This window comes from Cupressus sempervirens, chromosome 9 (assembly GCF_028749045.1).
Source record: "Cupressus sempervirens isolate cs-2001-9-10 chromosome 9, ASM2874904v1, whole genome shotgun sequence".
In the NCBI taxonomy this organism is placed as follows: Eukaryota; Viridiplantae; Streptophyta; class Pinopsida; order Cupressales; family Cupressaceae; genus Cupressus; species Cupressus sempervirens.
In genome coordinates, this window is record NC_143126.1 from 147,027,643 (window position 1) to 147,052,361 (window position 24,719).

Genomic DNA, 24,719 nt, shown 5'->3' on the forward strand with positions numbered 1-24,719 from the left:
ACCTTACTATCAGGCTTCCTCCCAATATTCTCCAGAGGCTGCCTTGACTGTTTATCCAATCAGAAAAACATTTTGATGGAATGATCTAGGAATCTTAAGAAGTTAAGCTCCTTCTATAATATACTTCATGATGGATAACATTCTTGCATTGATAAATGAAAAGTTATCTTCTAGTTGTAGCTGTAAACTCCACGATTGGAGAACATTCTTGACGTTGATAAATGCAAGTTATCTTCTACTTGTAGCTGTAAACACCAGAGAAGTTTCTATCACATCTTCCCTCTCATTTTTATAGACTTTCCATAACTAACTGAGGCTCCTCCAGTACATCATACATCTTGATCTCCCTTGGTTCAAGACACTGACACAGAGACTCTTGCCCTAGTTGTGCCCTCCCATTGTCTCCAAAACCAAAAATCAAGCCCTTATTCATAACTGTGACTTTGTGATAAAGAACTATGCTTATTTGAGAAATATGATAACCCTTTAAGGTTTCAAGCACCACCAGGCTCATAACTTTATCCAATATGCCTCTATCTACAAATCCCAAGCTTCAAAAACCCATCCATCTGAAGGCAAATACCAATCCATCATCTGAAAGAACAAAAATCTTCCTCTTTCTTGCACAAACCTAAAATAATAAAATTGTGGCATCAATTTTTGCTATCTAGATATTCTAATTTAAAGCGTTGATATGCCTAACATATAAAAGGCACACATACAAAAGAGATGTTGTCAAGCGAGGAACAAATCAACACATTCACCTGCACTACTCTGTGCTCCTTGATACCAATCAATAATTCTGAAGTTGTCTTGTCAATTTCATCACCATGCCCCAAAGCTCAACAATAACCTTTTCCCCATGTATACACCTATGGAGATTAGAAATAAATTTCAAAGTCATATTAAATAACATTAGAAAATTATTACAACTATCAACCAGAACATCTTCATACCATGAGACTATGCAAGAAGCAATGAGGAAGAACAAATATTATAAGAATCTCATTAAAGAGTTTTCAAACTCGAGAGATTCATGAATTTTGGTATATTTAAAAAAATTAATTAGATTTCAAACATAAATGTCATGGATATTTTGGAAAACATAATTAGCTAAAAATTAATTTTGTTACAGATGACAATAAATAGTAGAAAAAACTCACATATCCATTGGAATCAAGTGCAGCAGAGTGTGCATCTCCTGCTGATACATGAATCACATGAATGTTTTTCCTGGAGCTCATCTCATGGATCGCCATGGCCAAGTAAAAATTTGAACTAGACCCAAAAGAATATAGTGTTCCATCCTTAGTAACTACCATTGTATGGCTGACTCCTACAACAATTTGCAAAACTGCACCAAGACTACCAAATCTTTCAACTTTCCTTGGAGTGGTTCTCTCTAGAGTATCCCCATGACCCAGCTGACTGTGTGAGTTGCTGCCACAAGTGTAAACTTGCCCATATTTTGTAAGAATCACTGTGTAACTCGGACCTATAGCAACTTGTATCAATAATTAAGTTCCCTTATTCACAATAAAAAAACTTCACTTATATTGCTTCTCTATTTTTTTTGATTTTCAGATCTATAAGTCAATGAACCAATTTTTTTTTCAATTTTCTCGGGAATAAGTATGTGAAGTATTTTTTTCTGATTTTTTAATTCAAGGATCAAAAATCACGTGAATGTTTTTCACATATTTCAAACCATGTCTTTAAGAAATATGATATGGTTATGTATTAGCAGGAGATGAACACTCTGTTGCACTTGATAGCCTTGTAGTATAACCAAGAGAACTGATAGCCTTGTAGTGAAATCTAAGTTAAGAATTTGATTGCCGATGATATTTTGGAAGGGAAATTACAAGATGATAGATTTAAGGTGGTAGATGTGCTCATTATCTATAAAGATCATACATAAATCATAACTAAGTCCAAGGTGAAAGAGTATATTTTGAGGGCATGTCAAGGCACACCACTTGCCGGTCATCTAGGATTTCTATAAGGAACACAAGAAAGCTAATACTTTTCATGCAAAGGTCATAAAATTATAGGTTGCAGAAAGTTAAAGAATCTAGGGAATCTCAATGAAACAAAACAAAGCATGTTTTTCTAGCTGGTGTATTGTAGCCTCTACCTATTTCTAATCAGAAATGAGAGAGTTATCCATGGGTTTGTTGAAGGTACAAGATGAAGATTGTTGTATATGGTGATTGATAGTTTTACTAAATATGCTCACTTTCATGCCATTTCTTCACTGTGTAACAACATGCAGATGCATCCACAGTCTGGAAAGAATTCACGACCCGAAAAGGAAGAAAGTAGTAATCTCTACATCCTTAAAATGCTCTCAATTTTTGGATAATTTCAATTTCTATGAATTCTACTATTATCAGATATCTAACTATTTGGATTATTGTTGTCCGCTTTACAAGTATTATTGCAATAAGGTTAGAAAAATTTCCAAGTGGACAATTCTAGATTATCTAAGGGTTTGTATAGCTATTTTATTCCATCTGCAATAAATTCAAGTATAGCTATTCCCTTATATTTTATTTTTACGGAATAATATAGGTAGTTTTAACTACAAAAAATGTTGATGTCATGCTTAAGTGATTTCTCCTATGAGAAGGAATTTTCTATAGTTGGCTATTATTGTCTGATTATAGAATGTGTCATTGTGAGATACTAAATAATTTATTAGTTAGGTTTTAAATTTGATCTTTGCTATCTTCTGAATATGATTATTCATGTTATAGGAATTAGCCTATGTTGCTTTCCCAAATAATCCAGAGAAGAAAAGGATTTCAACAATATCTTTAACAATGTGAAAAACACATGTTTTCCAAGCTGATCTTTACTTGCAAACCTTAGTGCAACACAAACACACACTCAATGTTGGCACTTGGTATTACCCTCACAAAAGTGGTATTATGATCTTAGAATACTCTCAAGACTTAGAAGCTTTACCTAAGAAACCAAATTTTTCCAGAACTCACTGCCATCCAACCTTTACTGGTGTAGCCTGCACTATTGTAGATTCACCATCTTCTAAAGCAAGGCCAATACATCTTGAGCCCATCATCAACATGGAAATTTCTTTGTTACACTACTAGATCATTACCTGGTTGGCTTATTCTTATGTGATATTTTATTGGGATTTATTTGCATATTTTTTAGTAAACACTTATCGACTCAAATTTTTGGATAATGTTTCACAAGAACTCTGCTTTTGGGATTAAACTACATAGTTTGAGATTTTTATCCTTGTCTAGCTCTAGACTATTTGTTGTTGTAGACTTTATAGAGCTTGGTACTTTGTTTTGTGAATGATCTCAACTAATTTTGAAGAAGCTAGTGTACTGAGAACATCATTGTTTTGCACTATTTAGTGCTATATAAATAGTCTCACTGTATTTTAGTGTTACATTTAAGTTTTTAGAAATTGTTATTTGTGTGCACTATGAATATTATTCAATTGCATTACTTACTGTGGTGTAAATATTCTCATTGTATTATTAGTGTTAATGTCTAAGTTTGTAGAAATTGTTAGAGGTGGCTAATCACAAAAGTGAGGCACAAGCAAACATTCTTGTATTGATAGGTACATGGATGGTATGGATTATGAAGAGTTCAGTGTGTACTTTTTCTGGCTCATCTATTTATGACTAGTGGCTTTTCATCTATTAGTGGAGTGTATGCCAATGACTAGTACAAAGTGGCATTAAGGAAATGACTGTATCTAGTACAAAGTGTCTATTTTTGGATGACAAACTTGAAGCAATCTTCTAGTCACTACATGCACTTCTACATTAGTAGTAACAAGTTGGACACCATTTTTTAATTTAAAATCCATTACCCCAATATCCTTTTCCTCTAGCTGATTTAAGTTTGACAAACTGGAATTATTTTTTGAAATAAAATGAGCCTTTAAACTATCAACTTGATTGGATGTTACTTTGTTGTCCCCATTTCAAGAAATACATGTCCATAACATTTTTTGGTGCTATATTGAGAATGAAATGAAACAAATAATAATTTATTAAGTATTCTTTAAAGGGTGCTAGCTCAATGGAAGAGCACCTTCTTTACAAGCAGGAGGATGGTGGTTCAATTCCATCGTGCCCTATTATGACCAAGTACACTACCAAACATGTGACTAAATATGCTATTGAATATGCTACTAAATATGTGACCAAATATACTATTAAATATGCTATTAAATACAGTGTCAAATATGTGCCAAATATGTGACTAAATATGTTATTGAATATGCTACTAAATATGTATCTAAGTATACTATTAAATGTGCTACTAAACACTACCAAATATGTGAGTAAATATACTAAATATATGATTAAATATGCTATTAAATATACCATTAAATATGTGACTAAATCAACTATTAAATATACAACTAAATATGTGATTAATTATACTACTAAATATACCACTAAATATGTGACTGAATCATCGATCAAAATCAATGATTAAATAAGTGACTAAAATCATTTAGTAGTAAATTTAGTAGCGTTATGAATGACTGGATATTAACTACTATTAGTCACATGACTTATTTTAGTCACATATATACAATTTTTAGTGATATTTTTAGTCACATATTGCTATTTTTGTACTAGTGTTTGTTAGGAGATGTTGATGCAGATAGTATGGACACATTTGACAATCCATTTGATGATGCTATGAGATATACTAGGTATGACACCCCTTGTTAGATATTGGGTGACGACTTCAAGGAGCTTTTGGATGGGTCTCAAGATCCATGCTTATATGATCTTACTATTGAGGTGGAAGTTAAGAGATGTGATGAGATTAATACAGCAAGGGCTTCCATTTCTTCAAATGAGGAGTTTGTTGAGGCACATGGAAGTTGTATGTTGGATGAAAAATTGTTCAAAAAAGATAACATATGTATGAGCAATCTTGTGGTGGAGAGGCTTGATTCAATTTCCTATCTTAGTGTGGTTAGTGAGATAGAGAACTTGCATAGGAGTCAAGGATTACAAAGGCATCATGTGACTTGTTAGCTAAAGGTGAGTGATAGTAATATTTCTTTAGCTCTTGATCATTATGATGCTATCCATTAGATGTTAGCTACAACTAGTTGGGGTGCTTCTATGTTTAATGAGCATGGTGATAGTAATCTTTCTCTATCAGAGGTTCATGTGATTTGAGAGGTTGTTAGGATCTTGAAGCATAGTTACTCTTAGTTGCTGACAAGGATTACCTTCTAGAGTGGGGCAGCACTTGCTATGAGATGTTGTTAGGAAAAGAGGAGGAGGTGGTTGAGCTCACCTGAGAGCTTGAGGTGACTATGGACTCTCTCTAGTATACTTAGTTGGCTCTTTAGAAGTCACTGTCGTAGTTGGATAAGGTTATCATGGAGTTAGAATGGGTACAGTCGACACTAGCCCCAGATCCTATTCAATTACATATTGTGGTTGGTGGTGATTTTTCTTCTACGGTTGAGGATGATGGATGTGATGATGTGGCAAACACATTCATCCAAGATATGAGTGTAGTATGTATAGAGGAGGTGAGAGCATTAGTGGAGACAAGCTCTCATGGTGATTTGCTTCCTTCTACTGGAAGTGAATCTATTTATTCTTTTCATATAGCTAGTAGCATTGGATAGTTGGCATTATCACATTTTTAGAGGGATTAGCTATGGATTATGGGGGAGAAAATTGATGCTTCCACATATAATTTCTACTGTACTAAGTCATTCATGGAGTATTTTCTTGAGAGCTTGGATTTGTTGGAGGTTTCATACAGTATATTTGAGGGTACTCTCATTTGAGGATCTTGTGCTATACAACAATTAGTGAGGAAGATTATAGAGACCTTGGCTACAATGCTTTCCAATAGGGATTTTGTGGTTGGATTTGCTGAGAGGGTTGCCCAGGATCTTGCTTGACCAATAGTTTAGAGTCAGAGAGTGGAGCCATATTTTAATTCCTAGTTTGATGATGATGAGATTGGGAGTTTTTATCGGCATTACACTATGAGGAGTGCTCATCACTTTTCTTTTGATCCATAACTAGAGGACTTGATTTTTAGCATTATGGATAGTGACAAAAGGTTTGACTATACCCACAGAGGGTGTACTTCTCCACCAAGAGTTGAAGATTCTAAGATATAGGGTATTTTGAAATAGTTGGATGTGCTAACTTGAATGAGATAAATCAAAATCACAAATGGATGACATAACTAATTTTGAATCCAAGATTTGAGCAGAGCATGATATTGCTTTTTCAAAGAGCAAAAAGTGATGACATAGTTGTGGCTTCATATTTGCAAGACATTTATTATGAGATACTACATGCTTTGGGTACAATTAAGGTGGAAGGTGATGAGATTTCATGTCCAGTTAAGTTAGATGATGCATTTGTTGGCATGAGTTCCCTAGATTATGTATTTGATGGTGATGCAGCAATAGTGGGAATACGAGCATGCGATGATACTGTCATATCAGCAACAACTTTTGTGTCAGTTGAACCATCCAATAAGGAGTACAACAACATGCATGCAGTTGTTGGTGTGTGTTTTGATGATGGCGTACATGTTGATGATTATGTGTTTTCATCAACTATAGATTTAGTTCAATTTTTTGTTGTGGTAGTTAGTATTGTTCATGTGTCCATATATTTTGATGTGGTTACACCTATTGTTGATATAGTTGGCATGAGTGCATATAGTTTTCCTGTAGCTGCATATTTTTCAATGCATGTTGGTGATGATCAAGATTCTAGTCCAATATATATTATGTGGGTTGATACAAGGGAGGAGAGGTTTCATAGATCTTTTATTAAATTACCTTCTAGTAACATTCTAACTTCTACATCATCAACCCAAGTTTTGGGTGCTAGGTTACAAGACATGTGGTTGGTCTTGATGATGTTGGCTTGCAATTGGTTTAGTGTCCACAAGGATGTCACATACTACTTCATTTTGGATCTAGATGGAGGTTGGAGTTCATTGTGTTGTTGGATTGCTTGAAGACAAGCAATTTTAGGAAGGGTGGATTGTAATGTCCCCATCTTTTTAGCATATTAGTGGAGTTCTTAGCCTTTACGTTCTCCGAAGGCTAAGTGGAGAAGTAAGGAGAAATTGATTAAATTAATTTCTTATAAAGTCATTGAAAAAAAGAAAAAAAAAGGGGGTGACTTTATATTTAAGTAATTTAATTTATTAAAGAGTGCATTAATTATTGGAAAGGGTGGAGCCTCTAGTAATGTAATTTTCGAGAAGCACAATTAATTATTGTATTGCAAGGGAGATGCTTTTAGAGTGCATGAATTATTGGAAAGGGGGAAGCTTCTAGTAATTTAATTTTCTAAAAGCACAATTAATTATTGTATTGCAAGGGAGAAGCTTCTAGAGAGTGCATTAATTATTGGAAGGGGGAAGCTTCTAGTAATTTAATTTTCTAGAAGCACAATTAATTATTGTATGGCAAGGGAGAAGCTTTTAGAGAGTGCATTAATTATTGGAAGGGGGAAGATTCTAGAAAATATAATTAATTAATATTTGATTTCTTTCTAGAAGGGTGAAGGAAAAGTATAGATAGAGGTGAGAGCTTCATTGTTTATCATCTGATTATTGTGAATTACATTTGACATTACGTTGGGAGAAGAAACTAAGGTTTTCAATTTTAGTTAGCCATTGGAGAACGTCAACTCTTTAGTGTTGCAACCATTTGATATGGTGAGATATCCATTAAATTTGGTATTCAGGAGAGCAACAATTTAGGAGTTCTATTTGTGCTTAAATTGGAGAATAGATTTTGGCTACTACAATATGCATGCACAATGTCACACTACAATATCTATGTTTGACTCATTTCCATTCTTGGGAATCACTATTATTAGGTTCCTCTTGTAACTATTAGTAGTTATCATTGTACTTCATAAGCATATGATTTTGTTGTGATAATTCAGAATCAAATTTCGGCATAACTATAGTCATTATTTTATGTCAATTGTTTTGTATTTCATATCTAGTTTCCATGTATTTGCATTGAAAATACTAAAAGAATTGCACTTGCATATTAGTTCCTTGTAAGTGTTAGATTAGGTGAAAAACTAATCTCTCAAGAACACCTGCATGCATAACCCTGTCACATGGATGAAGCAAAGAATAGAGGCAAGGAAAAATCATGGAGGCCAAAAAGCTCGATCCATCTTATGGACATGCAAAGAGCAATATCTCATATAATCCAATAAGTGAATAAATAAAATACAAAGAGGTGAATCCTTATAAAGGAATCATGAAACCCGAAAAGGGAAACTAAATCCTTAAAAAGCTAGGGTTGCACAATATAATTAATAAAATATTAATTATATGCACCTACAAGATAGCTTAAGAAAACTAGAGTAATAGGTAACTTAATTAATTAAATCAAAGTGATTTAATTAATAAGTTAGAACAAATAATTACTCTAACACCCCCCTTAAGCGAAGCTTGGGAGGAAGCTAACCTAGCACAGTTATGAAAGTAGAATTGGGTCCCGGCAACAAGGCCTGATCAGGTGCCCAATCACAACAAAATCTCTATAAAGAGGAGAAATAGAGAAAACCACATGGGAAAAACCCTACTCCAAAAAGAGATAGCAAAGAATGTTCCAGAAGAAGGAACAAAGAGATCAGAAGAGAATCATTGAAGCATGAAGAACCGCAAAAGTCTGTCAAAATGCTGATCTGTAGAACCTCCATGGAAATAGAAGGCATGAACCATCAACCAAAGGAACCTCCATGGAAATACAAGGCACGAACCATCAACCAAAGAAGCATAGAACAACAATATAACCTCCCCTTAAGGCAGGTGAGGTGACAGGCAGCTGAGAAGATGGGCCTAAAATCTCCTACAACACAGGAGCCAAACACATCGAGAGTGAGGTACAAACACCAATAAAGGCACGTGTCATCAACATTGCATGAGAAAATAGAGAAAGAGGGCCTATAAGTGGCAAACAACTATCCCCCCCATGGCACTTTATAAAATAGTGTGAGTACAACAAATCACAATGATGAAAAGGATCTCGAAACGCAAGAGTGGCACTTTATCTTAGTGCGTTGCATAAAGATGCTTACAATGAATATCAACAATGATCAAAAAAAACATAAGGCTGAAACAACAGAAGGTAAGCCCAAAACGAAGCAACTGAAGCAAAAAAATTGATCTTTGGACCTGAAACAAACAAGATATCCACCAAAATGCTAAAATGAAAAAGACTGATTAGGATGTGCCCAGAATAGAATCTGAAACAACAACCAACATCACTGGAAAGATCATAGAAAGAGCTTTCCAGCGATATAAAGAAGTCCAAAATCGGAGATCAGAAGCTCAAGATATGCCTCCCGGAGTGCAAAACAAAACATTTGGCTTTGACTACCAAAGTAGGCAACCAAACTGCATTAAAACCCAAAAACACCTATACCAGCATCTCCATCTTGAAACCAGCTCTCTGGAACATTTTTCAAATAAAAAAAATATGTCTGTATGCTCAAGTTACAGAGAAAAAACCTCTAGGGCCTCCGGATGCAGGAAAAAAATATTTTTTTAAATAAAAAAATAATTTAAAAAACACAAAACTTCCACCACCACCGCACCGTTGGCGGAGTGGTGGCCGGGTGGTGGGAGGACGGAGGCCACCACGGACGGGGCGCAGCGGGGCTACGGCGGGAGCCGCTGCGGGCTGCTGGTGGAGTCGCTAACGGTGGCCGCTAAGTGGGCCGCCAACGGTGACCGCTAGTGGTGACCGCTGCGGTAACCGCAGTGGAGCCGCTAGCAGTTAGATAACCACAATGGCAAAAAACAAGCTATAGAATTATTTTTTTGCAATTTCTTTTTTATTTTGAGCGTCTCGGATTGTGTGCAGAGGCCATACGGCCCTGTACGGCAAATTTTTTTTGCCTCCCAGACCAACGGTGTCCAAAATGGACAAATTTTATATGGATTTTGACTGCAAATGGCCTTCCAGATCCAATGGAAGCATCCGTTTGAGCCCAAAGTGCCCCAAAATTTTTTAAAAAAAATTTTGTCCGTACGGCCTCCCACTGCTCCGAAAAATGCAGCTTTTGAAACGCTTCAACAAACCATGAACAGTGAGCAGAAAGCTAGCTCTGATACCATGTTAGTTTAGGTGAAAAACTAATCTCCCAAGAACACCTACATGCATAACCCTGTCACATGGATGAAGCAAAGAATAGAGGCAAGAAAAAATCATGGAGGCCAAAAAGCCAGATCCATCTTATGGACATGCAAAGAGCAATATCTCATATAATCCAATAAGTGAATAAATAAAATACAAAGAGGTGAATCCTTATAAAGGAATCACGAAACTCGAAAAGGGAAACTAAATCCTAAAAAAGCTAGGGTTGCACAATATAATTAATAAAATATTAATTATATGCACCTACAAGATAGCTTAAGCAAACTAGAGTAATAGATAACTTAATTAATTAAATCAAAGTGATTTAATTAATAAGTTAGAACAAATAATTACTCTAACAGTAAGAGGATATTACATTGTTATTAGAGCTTGCTTGCAAAGTGTTTGACAAAATGCTAAACAAGTGAACTAGAGAAGATTTTGGTGTTTGAAGAAGTTATAACCTATTGGGGTTACTACAATTTGCCTCCAAAAGTAGGGAAGAACTTCGGTGATCCATGATCATATGTTGTAAAGGAGGAAATAAGGGAGAGTCATTCTAAACCCTAATGGGGTGAAGAGGAATCACATTGGCTCCTAAAGCTTTCCTGGATGAACTAATTGGGAGAGCCCAAGTTCATTTATTCGAAGAAAATCCATTAGGTTTTTCAACATGGGCATTCGTCCACTCACTCCTCCTTCATTTTCAATTAAGATTCATTAAATCCTTGGCCAGTGTATCAAGAGGAAGAGTAAGAGGAGTTTTCCTCTTCATTGAAGCTGAATGATTCTCCATTAACATAAAAAAGGGTTCTTGGTTTCAAAATGTACTGTAGGCATAGAATTAAAAGCCTCAGACCAAGGGAATGGAAATTAACTATTCGAAGGAGCAAAACAGGCAACATTCCTAAATGAAAAGCTCTTCGAAATTGCATGCAAGAAGTAGAGGTTCTTTGTCGAATAATAATGTTAACTATAGAGGTAGCTGCTATAGAGGTAGTCAAGGAGATGATATGGCTTCAGTTCTTCTTAGAAGAATTGGGACATCCTCAGAGGGATAATTACTTTTTTACAAATGGTCAAAGTGCCATTCATCTTGCAAAGAATTCAGCTCTACATTCAAAGATGAAACACATATAGTTGTGGTACCATTTCATTCAGTCAGTTTTGGGGGATGGACAGTTAAAGTTGGAGAAGATACATACAAATGACAATCCAATAGATATGTTGACAAAGGTAGTAACAAGGGAGAATCTGAACTCCTCTTTAGCTTAAGTTCGTCTTCTAAACTTAACATGAATAAAAGAATAGTAGAGTCCAAGGTGGTTTGATCCAGTGGGAGCCTCATGGAGTGGCGACATAGCTATAGGAGTAGTCTCCAAGTGGGAGATTGTTGTTTATTTTTGTAGCCTGATCAGTCCCCAAGTGGGAGATTGTTAGATTATGGTGACTAATCAAGAAAGTACTGTACATACTTCATAAATTCTTTGGAGTTGGGGGCATCGCCCTGAAAAAAAATTTGGGCCGTATTTTATTAAGATTTTGGGCCAACATGTAATTATTAATTATAACCCTAAAGTGGTAAAAATACTTGTATAAAAGGGCTTAGGGTTAGGGATTGTTTCATAGTTGTGATGCAAAATTGGTTCTTGTGGTGGTATTGAGCTGTAAGCGATTACAAATTTTAATCAGGTTATAATCACTAGATCATAATAATATCAGACTTGTTATTTGGTGGATGTAGCCCATGGATTAGGCGAACCATGTTAAATCTTGGTGTCTTATGTTCTTTTCTGTGTGATCTATTATTGGTTATATTTGCATGTAATTTTTATTTCTATCCATGGCTTGATCCTAATGAGCCAGTGCAAATACAGTGTTCAGCAAGGGAGTCATAGTAGTTCTCGATGTAGTGGTGTAGTGCTAGGCTCCGGGAGTCGGTAAAGTTGAAGAAGGGGAGTTGTGGTAGTTATGTGCATTCCAAGAGTGGTGTTATGGTGATCAAGGAGGATCAAGGGTGGTCAAGAGACTTGGGGAGTTGAGATCACATATGATCGGTATTGGAGTAAGGTGGTCTTATGGGACAAGTCGAGGTGAAGATATCACAAGGGCTAAGTAGGGGTTCAACATGTAGATTGAATAGGGGTAGAGCTTGTAGCTTGAGGTGCATGCATGGAGCAACAAAGGAAGAGAACTAGAGTAAGGAGTGGTTCAACATGTGCTTCTATTTCATAGGAGTGTATGTTTAGGTAGTCAGGTGTGTGGGCATGTGATGAAGTTTAAGGGGAGGCATAGTCTGGGTAGTCAGTCAGAAGTAGGGATCACCAGTGCCACGCGTGGTTGGAGATTCTAAAGGAGAAGGCTTAACCTAGGCATAAGCTAAAATCCAACCCTATGATAGTTGGTATCAGAGCCAATCAATCCAAGCATGGGAAGAGATGTGGGTATGAATCTTGGAGAGATTGGGCTTTGGTTTGCCCCAACTTTGGTGAGGAGATGACAGTGGGCATGATCTAGTTGAAGTGTAGCTTTGGTTTGTTATTGCTTGTGGAGGAGTAGGCAACAGAGTGTGATCTTTGGTAGATTGGCTTTTGTTTAAATCATTGACTCCTAGAGTTGGAATCAAGTTTTAAAGATGGTCAAACTAATAAGCAGCTTGTGGAGAGTTGATATCGACATTGTTGGAAGTGGTTTCAGCAGTGGAACTTAGCATTGGAGGTCAAGATGTGGCATGGAGTCACAAGGCCATAATGCAGGACGATGGACATAGTGCAACATAGTGTTGTGAGTTAATTGGAGTGCAACTTAAGTGAAGATGGAAGTGTCGGGTATAGTTAAGACTAGTTAACAATAGTGATGGGCTGCAAGGCACAATGAGGTTTAGGAGTTGTGTGGGCAATTATGAGGAGTATGGAAGTTGGGTTGTAGGGTTGCTTTGTTTGGTCAATCTCAATGTGGAGTAGGACAGTGTGGGAGACATTATCCGAGGTGAAATCTAGATACTACGTGGAGTAGATCAGAAAGTGGGCTATAATGGAGTAGTGTGGTGTAGGGTCTCTTTGGTGTAGATCCAAGGTGCAATATTTGGGCTATGTGGAGTAGAGTGGTGTAGAACTTACCAGAGGTGGGTTCGAGGAGAATAAAGTAGCTACTGGGAGCGGTGAAGTGTGCGCTTGCACAAGGTAAGTCCATTTGTGTTAAGCTTTGGGGCCATTTATAATGGTGAGGTGTAGGATTTTTAGGGTGAGAATCTAAGGAGTAGGTGTTGATGGTGTGTTAGGTGGGCTTGGAAGTCAGGGTGGCGGTTTGGGCAATAGTGTCATGAATCAATGGAGTTGGGTGATGTGGAATTGTGAGGTGTAGGTTGATGTGAAGTGCATCATCTGAGGTGAAAATGAATTGGGTTGCCGAATGAGTGCAGTGGTGTAGGGTTGTGGCTTAAAGTGATTTTAGTCAAGATTCGAGGATAGTAAGCAAGTACTAAGAAGTCACAAGGTACTGGAGGTGTATTAGTGGACAGAAGTGGGGTGTATTCTAGGTTGATGTGTTGAGGACGAGTGGATGTAGGGCATGCCAAGGGCTGGTCAACAGTCAAATAGAATGGTGCAATGGAAGGCTTGGTTAAAAAGCCAAAGTTGAACATGATGACTTGGGAAAGTGGATATGGGAGCTGTCAAGTGTAGTTTGGTGTAGGATGGTGTCAACGACATGATCTGAGGAAGGTTGTGTGAGTACTAGGTGTAGCACAATGTTCTAGACGTGAAATCAGTAGATGAGTGTTGGTGGTTAATTTGGGTTGTAGTGTTGTAGATGAGTTGGGTGTAGGGCATGCTAGAAGGTTCTTTAGTAGCCAGTGAGAGTGGCACAACAAAAAATCAGTGAGGCTAAATGTTGAACATGCAAACTTGGGAAAGCAGGTTGGGCTTGTGCATCGAGGTGGTGGCAAGCTTGCCTTTTAGTGGATGTCAAGAATGGAATCTTGGGTAGTTGAAGGTGGAAGACAAATTTTGGGTTGCCAATGGATTACAAAAAGGTGGCTAAGTAGAGACAAAGCAGTGGTCTGAATTTCTCAAGGTGTCATCGGGGATGGCCAGCTCAATGGAAGTTAGACATGGAGTTGATTCATGCAAGAGGGTTAGTATTGGGGATGCTGACAAGCACCAAGTATGTTGTGGTAATAGAAGGTGTGCACTAGATGGTGATGATGATAGTCAATGTTTGAAATATAAGGACATATGTAGATCTGTTTAACATGTTGTAGTAGTGGGTGCTGGCATTGAGGACCTCACATGTTTTAGAGTGGGGGAGGATGTAAGGGGCTATTGATTCACAAGATGAAACTCAAAGGAAATGGGCCTATGTGGAAAAGTTGGTTTCACACAAGTGTGGTGTAGGCGAGACGTGGGCCAAGTTAAGGAGCAAGATGGGGCTATGTCGTGTGCTGGGCAGACATAGTTATGGCATAGGATTTTTCCTAGACATGATTCGAGGTGTATGCTTTGGGGTTGTGTTGCGAGATGTTCCCTCCAACATAGTTGTGGTGTAGGCATGATGTGGAATCGATCCGAGGTGCAATCCTAGGGGCTGTGCTATGAGATGTTCCCTCTAGCATAGTTGTGGTGTAGGCGAGGCATGGAGTTGAGCTGAGGCGTAATCGTGGAGGGTAAGTTCTAGTGTGCATAATGGGTGGCTTGGATAGCTAACCTCCCTCAAAAGGGATGAAGAAGAGTAGTCCTTCCCTCTAGTCTCCAAATGAGATAGAGGTGACACATAGTCATTAGGAGTGAAGAAGAGTAGCTCCACCATATTGCAGCATGGTGAGGTTTGGTGAGAAGACAAGGGCCCCTAACTTAGTGAAGCGGAGTAGCTAAGCCAATGTTGGATGCCTACCTAGAGGCTGACTGAAGTTTGAAAGCTGGGGAAGCGGAGTACCTAGTCCTACAGTAGGAGGCAAAGTGGTTTGTTTGAGTAGGAGTATTGGGGCTTATGGTTAGTTGTGTGGGGGATGTGTTGTGGAGCCAGATATCTAAGTAATGCAGTATCAGATGGGTGTGGCACTGAGTGCACATCCAAGGTGCTTGGTTGAGTGGGTTTGCATTGAGCTGGGATCTCAAATTTTTTGGCGGTCTAGTATGACAATCAGGATACATAGTGTTCCAGGATAGTGCTCATGGTGAGCCGAGTCATGAGGTAGATCTGTATCAAGTATTTGAAGAGGTAGTTGTTGGGCATGACTCAAGGAGGTGAATCATGATGGATGTCTAAGAAAAATGGCTTGTGGTGCATGAATGAAATGGGTGAAGCAGATGAGTGAAGTGGTTCAAAGGTGAAGATATGGTGCGGTAGCCGAGATGGAAATGGAAGTACAACATCCAATGGGATTGGGTGGATCATGGAGCTAGGGTGTGGAACTCAAGTAGGTCTTGTATTACAAAGGGATCTATGGATTGGGTATGAGATTTTGCATGGATGCATGAAGGGGTTGGTTCGAGTGCCTTGGATGCATGAGAAAAAGAGGTTCACCAACAAGGGCATGTAGACATAGACTTGGTATTGAGGTAGTCAAGGCTCAGTGTTTGGATTCAAAGTTTGGCTAAGGCAGTCAACAATTCCATGGAGAACAAGGGTTGGGATTCAAGGTTCAATGGGGAGCTAGGGAGACCAACAAGAGGTGGAATGTCATGGAGAAAAAGTCATGTTAAGATAACATGCAAGATTGGACTGTAGGAATCTAGAATGTTCAAAGAGGTGTTGCGGTGGTGTCGAGTATACTTTGGAAGTATGTGTATTGAGCTAGGGAGGACTCAAAGGTCTAAGTCAACCAGTTGGATGTAGTGTTTAGGAAGGGAGTGATAGTGGTTCTTGATGTAGTGGTGCAATGCTAGGCTTAGGGAGTTGGTAAAGTTGAACAAGGGGAGTTGTGGTAGTTATGTACATTCCAAGAGTGGCATCATGTTGATCAAGGAGGATCAAGGGTGGTCAAGAGACTTGAGGAGTTGAGATTACATATGGCTAGTATTGGAGTAAGGTGGCCTTATGGGGGCCATTGAGGCAAAGATATAATAAGGGTTAAGAATGGGTTCAACATGGAGGTTGAACAGGGGTAGAGCTTGTAGCTTGAGGTGCATGCGTAGAGCAGCAAAGGAAGAGAATTAGAGTAGGGACTGGTTCGGCATGCACTTCTATTTTGCAAGAGTGTATGTTTAGGCAATCAGGTGTGTGGGCATGTGATGAAGTTTAAGGGAAGTTGTAGTCTAGGTGAACAAAAAATGGCTAGACTATACAATCAATCAGAAGTAGGGATCGCATAGTGCTACACATGGTTGGAGATTCTAAGGGAGAAGGCTTAACCTGGGCATAAGCTAAAATCCAACCCCATGACAGATAGTTATAGAAATAGATAAAGATACAAACATATAGAAAGAGGATAAAGACAAACAAATAGAGATGATGAGAAGAGGAGATCTAGAGATGGAGGCAGAGATATACAAGAGATAGAGGGGAGTAAAGAGAAAGAGTGAAATATAGATATATATGGGAAGACGATAAATATGCATGAGAAGAGAAATGTAGAGATAGAGATATAATGTGTTATAGTAGAAATGAATATGGGACATATAAATTTAATAAGATATGTATAGAGTAGAGGGTGGGGATAGATAGTGAGATGTAGTTAGAGTGAATAAATGACATGCAGAATTAATAACATATAGCTAGAGAGTGAGAGGGAGAGGGACAAGGAGAGGGAGAGATTTTAAAATATAGATGTAGAGAGGGCGAGAATGAGAGATAAAAAAATATGTCAAAGACAAGTAATAGAGAGACAAAGAGTGGGATAGATAGATATACATAGAGATAGGATAAAAATGTAAAGGGAGTGGGTGAGGAGGGGTGAGAAAATAGAGATAAGGGAGGGAGATAGAAAGGATACATATGTAAGAATGGGGGTGAGATCAAGAGGCAAGGATATAGAGACAAAGGAGGGAGAAAGAATGCCTATATATGAAGGCAAAGGGAATGAGGAAAGGTAAGGTGATAGAGACAAAGCAGGGAGATAGAAAAGATGTGTATCTAGGGAGAAATGGTGAGGAAAGGTAAGGAGATACAAACAAGAGAGGGAGATAGATTGGAAGAAAGAAGTAAAGATAGGTATGAAAATAATACTATTAGGTTTGTAAAAATTAACTTAATACAAATTCTCAGTGATGGTTTGAATTAAGTATGATTTGAAACATTATTTGGGGCAAATAAAATTTGAATAGTTGAATCCAAAGCCTAATCTAATTAATATAGATTGTAGAATCTAATGTCTCGATATTAATTTAATTAATACTATATAGAAAATATTTATGAAGGATACATGAGAAAAGAATGTGTGTGTGTGTGTGTGTGTGTGTGTGTGTGAGTGAGTGAGAGAGAGTAGGGAAAAGAAAGAGGGAGTGATGTAGAGGGAAGAGAAGGAGAGAGTACAGGGATAAAGAGAAGTGTGGAGATGGAGACTAAGAAGATGAGTGATATGGAAAGGAGAGGGAGAGATAAGGGAGAGAGTGGGAATGGAAAATATAAATATAATAAGACACACACACACACACACATAGAGAATGAGGAGAGATGGATGGGTATAGAGAGGGATATATGTCTAGATAGATATAGAGTGAGAGGATAGAAGAAAAATGGATAGAGAGTTAAAGATCCATCAAGAGGTAAAGATAGTAAGAAAAATAGGGAGATAGAAAGAAATACATGGAGAGGGAGAGATAGCTAGGAAGAGATATAAAAGGTGAAATATATTGATAGAGAGATAACAAGGATAAGTAAAGGGATATTAGAAAATGGAAAGGGGGAGAGATATAGAGGGAGAGAGGTGAGATAGTGAGATAAAAATGAAGAGAGATTGATAGCGAAATAGGGATATGGAGATAGAGGAGGGAAGATATAGGGAGAGATAAGGATAGAAAGAGGGCAAGGTGTAGAGGGAAGACTAAGAGAGATAAATAGTAAGGATATAGAGAAAGGTATGGAGATCAAGAAGAAAAGGTATGCGGAGGTGGGAGAGGAAGATAGAAATAGAGATGAAGATAGAGTGATGGGATGGGAAAAAAATAGATAGAGAAATCTATAGATTGATAAGCAAATGACATATAGAGAGGATGATGGGGAGAGACACATAAAGGGACAAATACTTATTTCACCTTCCCTATCTCTACAGTGTACCCATTGCTAAGGTGTGATTGCTTGTCATTAAGTGGGCCGATAATGTTCCATGAAATGTTTGAATGACATATTTACATTGAACATTTATTTTGGTAAGCATCCCATTTGCATTGGATTTTTTGTAGATTGATTACTTTGCATTAGATTTGTACTTGAATTTAGAGTTGTCATTAACTTGACCTCTAATCAAGTGAAGAATGAGGAATAGAAAAATGTGACTCTCTTTGATCTTGAACAAAATTGGATTTAAGCCATTTCAATTCTACATTTATTTGTTAATTCTCGAGAGTAAAATGAATCTTTATAAGCTTTCTCATGATTTGAGAAGATGGAGTAATATTCATTGAAATTTCATAGAGTTCAAATCCCCTAACCATTTTGAAGAAGAACATCTGGAAAAAGATTGTTGGTGGGATATGTGAACCTTATTTTCCAAATGTTCAAAATGCACATAAAGAATTCAATTGCAAATAAAGTCAAGAAATCATCCAATTCTCATGCATATTGAATGACATTTGGTCAATGTCAAACATCAAACAACTTTTTTTTAAAGGGGAGCAATACATATTCTAGTAACAACCAAAGATAAAATTGTCATTTTAGAAGGGTCAAAGACACATGTTTATTAACTATGCTAGAATAATGTGTGTTGGTAGATGGTTCTTTATTATGCATTTTAAAGTTCTCCTGAACAATATTGTAGAAAACTTCAAACTTTCTCTATTGTATTTGTCTATAGAATTTTTTAAAGGCTACATAAATCTTATAAATACACCAGCCTCCCATCCAGTGATAACTTTAAGAAACCCCTCTCGAGAAAAAAGCCTAAAATGTTGGCGAATACAACATTTTGTGGGCAGGAAAATTTTAATGTTGAGGGCAATTTTTTTGTTCCATATAGGAAAATAAAATATTATATGTTGGCAATTTTTGTCTTGCCCTAGCAAAAATCATTTTAAATGTGGTGAATTAATGTATTTTTGGTCGACGGATAAATAAATGATTGCTATTTTTTCCTTTTCCAAAGATGAATTAATAATGTTAGAGGTGAATTACTTGTTTTGTAGGAAAATGAATAATAATGGTCTTGGCTAATCTTCAGTGGTAAACTAAAAAATTGTTTAATCTGAAAGCAAAATTTGCACATGTATTGGCTAGTGACTGTATTGACTGCTGAGTAGTCACTTCAAGCATCAACTTGTGTACTATCTTAGGTGGGTTATTAATAATGTTGTAACATCATTACATCAGTGTCACTATTAACAAGTTGGCTACCATCACTTTCATATTGTTAATAGTAAATACAATAGTTTTATTGATCGTTGATTAGTTGGAAATCAATGATAGAAGATGCATCTCGGGGCCACTTGCTTGAAAAGACCTATAGTCACACGTAATTCTCCAAAATGGAGACACGTGGAAAGGTTTGCATGCAAATCATTACTCAATGTCAAGCACTATCAACTGTCTAACATTAATGCCAATACATTTTGGCATTTCACACACTTAAAATTAATAGGAATACAAACAATTAAGATATGAAAGATCGTGAATGCCAAAGAATATAATGAAAGTGTCATTAAATAGCCTCTTCAATTCCTCTTTGATTATCATTTCTCATATTCTTTAGACTTCAATCTGAATTCGGTTTGCAGTTGTAGTTTGCAAAGTTTCTTGAATCTTAGTCATAGATAAACCAATTTGCCTCAAATGCACTACAATAGCTCTACAAAAGCCCTTTCTAGGCATTATTCCTGACGATGTCCTTGTCATGGTTTGCAAGGTGTAACTTCTACTTTGAATTTTAACGAAATGTTTGGAGGTGTAACTTCTACTTTATAGAATATCAATGGCATACTCATAATGACTACTCTAGAAAATTAATACACATACATATGACATTCATATAAGAAATTATAATATATTTGTAAGTGTCTAACTTGTAATAGAAGTGTATAGTTCAATAATTTGACAAAGAATGAGATGTCTAAGAAATATTTTCAATATAATGCACCACACAAAGAAATTGAATTTAACTTTTTATAACAATATTCATTCTAATTTTTTTTTAGAATGTGTTAAACCAAATAAATAATTATAAAGGAATTCATGTAGAAATGCGACAACATATGGTCTATTAATTGGAATATTACACATATTTTGCAAATGAAAATCAAACTTAAATTAAAAGCATTCCACCATAGTGAAATCGATGTCTTTTAATTCTTTGCTCGTGTTCTTTTATGGGTAGCTTAACTTTCTTGTTTTGAAGAAATGTTAATTTTTTTCAAATATAATTTTAACATAAATAATTGTTAACAACTTGGAAATTAATTAATTATTGTAAATTATATAAACAAAACTCATAGAAATTATAATTTAAATATTATATACCAATTATAGCTCAATGTTTTCTAAATTTTTAATAAGATTTTTAAAACTAGCATTTTTTCGCTGTTAGCCTTCTAAAAAGAAGAGAGTAGAGCTCAAATATAGAGGCCCTCCTCTAGGTCACTTCTTCAACTCCACTAAACTAGAAATATTCTTCATCAATGCTAGAATGTAAGAACCCTAGAGTTGGATGTTACTCATTCAAAGAAGAAAGCAAAGTTAAGCTCAATTCAACTTGTAAGTACTAGTTGCCCATCTCCATTCTCTCTATATCCTTTCATCTAGAACCCTCTCTTCTTTTAAAAGCCTCAAACCCCTTCCTTTATGATAGCACTCGACATCATTGTAAAGAAAAAAGAGAAAATCACTAATGGCAAAGATTTCAACACACAATTCAAATGTTTTATGTCCATAAAATAACTTGCTTTTGCCATTTTTGTTGGTGAAAGCCTGACCTATTTCAAGTTTTAGGTTTTCCAAAGTTAAATGCAACTATGTTGGATTTGAGAAGAAGAGTCTAGACTAGAAGAGCAGCTTCCATGCACAATTATTTGTCCTACACTACCTCAACAATGCCCTCAAAGACGTTGAAAAGTGTGCTAGTAAATGTTTCTATGTAGAAATTTCATCAAAGGGTGAAAGTTGTGGAGTTCATGCTAAAGAATTCTCAATAATTTTTTTTTTTGTACTATGCCAATGGACTACAAATTAGATGCCAAATAGATCCTCCCATGGTGGATAAATCTACTCATGACAGATGAAGATAAGAGGATTATTAAGATGATTGAAATTCCTACTCTAGAAGATGGTAGGTTTCGATGGAAAATTTTAGAATCTGGAGGACCATTCCAGAGAGATTATTTTCTACTAATTTTTTGTATGAAAAAAATCAATTTTACCCCCACAAAAAATGGCATCAACCAATAAAAATTTAGAAATTAGCATATAGAAAATGATTTAAAAAATAAACTGATTTTATACTTTAGAAAGTCAACATTCAAGATTTTAAAAAAATTAATAGGTAGGGGTCTAATGAAAACATTAGTTCCCTCCCTATATATAGGTAGGGACTAATAAGTGTTCAAGACTTACCTTACATACTAGAATTCAATTTTAAATACTTTTAAAATAGTAAGATAATTTAAAAATAATTATCATCTGTATTTTTTTTTTTTTTAAATTAATTAAAATTGATGTCATGTATGATAATTTTTTTTAATATTTAAAAATATTTAAATAATCTCTATAAATATTTTTTGGTAAAATAATTCTTTAGCTGTAATATAAAAATAATAATTTTTATTTCAGTATCAAATAGTTTACTGGTTAATTGTAGATAATCAAATTTATTAATTAATAATTAATTTCGAATAATACATTATAATATTTTGAAATATCTTCAATGAAATTAAAATAAATAATTATTTAATGGGTATGTGCAAGATCATGTTGTGCCAAAAAGTGGCGATGTCAAAAAATAGAGTTTGAAGACGTCTAAAAGCGCTTCAAAACCCACTCTGACTTGTTTCCTCCTATCCAGGTACCAAACCTAGAAGTTAAGGCCGAGCCTTATCAGATATCCAATTACAAATCGGATATCCGATTCAATATCGGATATTGGATTACAAATCGGATATTTGATACCCAACGTAATAGACAAATATAATAATAATAATATAATAATAATAATATATATTTATTATACTATAATATAATATATAATATTATACTATAATATAATATATAATATTATATTATAACAATATTATATTATAATAATATAATATAATATTTAATATTATAATATATAGTAATGTAATATAATATATATATAATATAATATAATAATAAAAAAGTAATATATTATAATATAATATATAATAAAAAAGTATAATATATTATAAATTAAAATATTATAATATAATACATTATAATATTATAATATAATATTTTATATTATAATATATATTAATGTAATATAATATATATATATATAATATAATAAAAAAATATAAAATATAATAATAATAAAGTAATATATTATAATATAATATATAATAAAAAAATTAATATATAATATAATATATAAATTATAGTAATATTATATTATAATAATATAATATAATATAATATATTATATTCTATTATAACAATATTATATTATAATGTATTATATTATAATAATATAATATAATATTTAATATTATAATATCTAGTAATGTAATATAATATATATAATATAATATAATATAATAATAAAAAATAATATATTATAATATAATATATAATAAAAATATAATATATTCTAAATTATAATAATATAATATAATATAATACATTATAATAATATTATTATATAATATAATATAATACATTATAATAATATTATTATATAATATAATAATAATATTATATTATAATAATATAATATAATATAATAATATTATTATATTATATAATATAATGTAATATATTATATATAAAATATCATATATTATATATAAAATATCATATATTATATATAACATATAAGATTTGGTATCGGATATCCAATTTTAAATCGGATATCCGATATCTGCTACATACATTAAAAAAAACATAGACCCGTGAGCGCATGTTTTTGGTATTTCGAGGGACCAGTTTGCAAGGGCGACTAGATATCAGATACGATATCGAATATCAGATATCCAAGTAGGTTTTTTTTTTCCACTCATTTTTAATTTAAATTCAATAGATTTTTGCATAATTTTGTTTGTTTTAGTTGAATCTAGGCTTTTTTGAAAAAAATGGTTAAAATTAAGATTTTTTTAAATTTATATTATGTTTTGCAATTCAAGAGGAATGGCTGATCAAAATGATGACACTAAGGTAGGAAATAATATTTCTCGTAACCCCCCACCAAACGATCTAGTATCCCCACAAAACCATCCACCAAATGATCCTCTACCCCCTCAAAACCCTCCTCGAATTGAAGATTTGATAAATGAAAACCTCACCAAGTTGAGAGGTTTGAATAGGACATATAATAATGTACCCGCATTGGCTCCAATGTTATCTACATTAAACACCATAGTGGATAACATTGAAACCCTTATGAACCAACAAAATGTTGCTTTTCTTTGGCGTGATAAAATGCACGTGATGTTTGATGATGGTTTGGACTATGATGAAGTTGCAGCCCTCAACATAATCAAAGAATATTTGGCTAGCCTTTTTGCAAACCCGAAAATAGGTTTAGGAGTCAACCCAAAAAAATCCAAAATATCCATTAAATGGTGCACAAATGATGCCATACATGCAAACTTTTGGGATTGTTGGTGGATGGTCTTTGATATCCCTCCACATGGAAATTTAGACATACCATTTTATTTCCTTAGAAAATTATATGTAGAATTTGTGTTGAAACTTAAAGTGAACTATTGGAGCATGAAGCCCAACATGGGCTTAGGACTAGGAGCTCCTCAGAATAGACCCTCTTCCCAGTAGAAGAAAGCTGGCACTTTTGTCCCCCCCACTGATATCTCACCTCCTCCTCGAGTGCACCATCTAGATATTATGACAAAGGCTAGCTCTCAGACCATCAGAGCCATTCATAAGTTGAGTAGCCTCATGATATCTCAGGCTAGGTTAGTCTTGCCTCCTTGTGTTGATGATGTTGGTGCCAATTCATCATCGGCTAGCTCATCACACGTTTGTGTGCCTCATACTTGCATTACACAGAAGAATATTTGCCTGGGTCTTATAGGTGATCTTCCTGAGTATCATTTTATATTAGACGAGGATACACTAGACACACATGCAGAGGCTATAGACCCTAATGCGAGAGAGGAGGGGAATGCAGAGGCATGGAATCCTTTGGTGTCGGTACATGTATACATTTTTTTGTTATGACATATACAATTTAAAGTTAATTTTTATAATAGAGTAATTTTAATTTTTA

General features: G+C 35.0%; 1 pseudogene; it reads right to left on the reverse strand.

The window, feature by feature from the left end:
• Positions 1 to 289: 289 nt before the first annotated feature.
• Positions 290 to 24,719, reverse strand: part of LOC149537940 (ultraviolet-B receptor UVR8-like) — a 46,476-nt pseudogene continuing 22,046 nt past the window's right edge.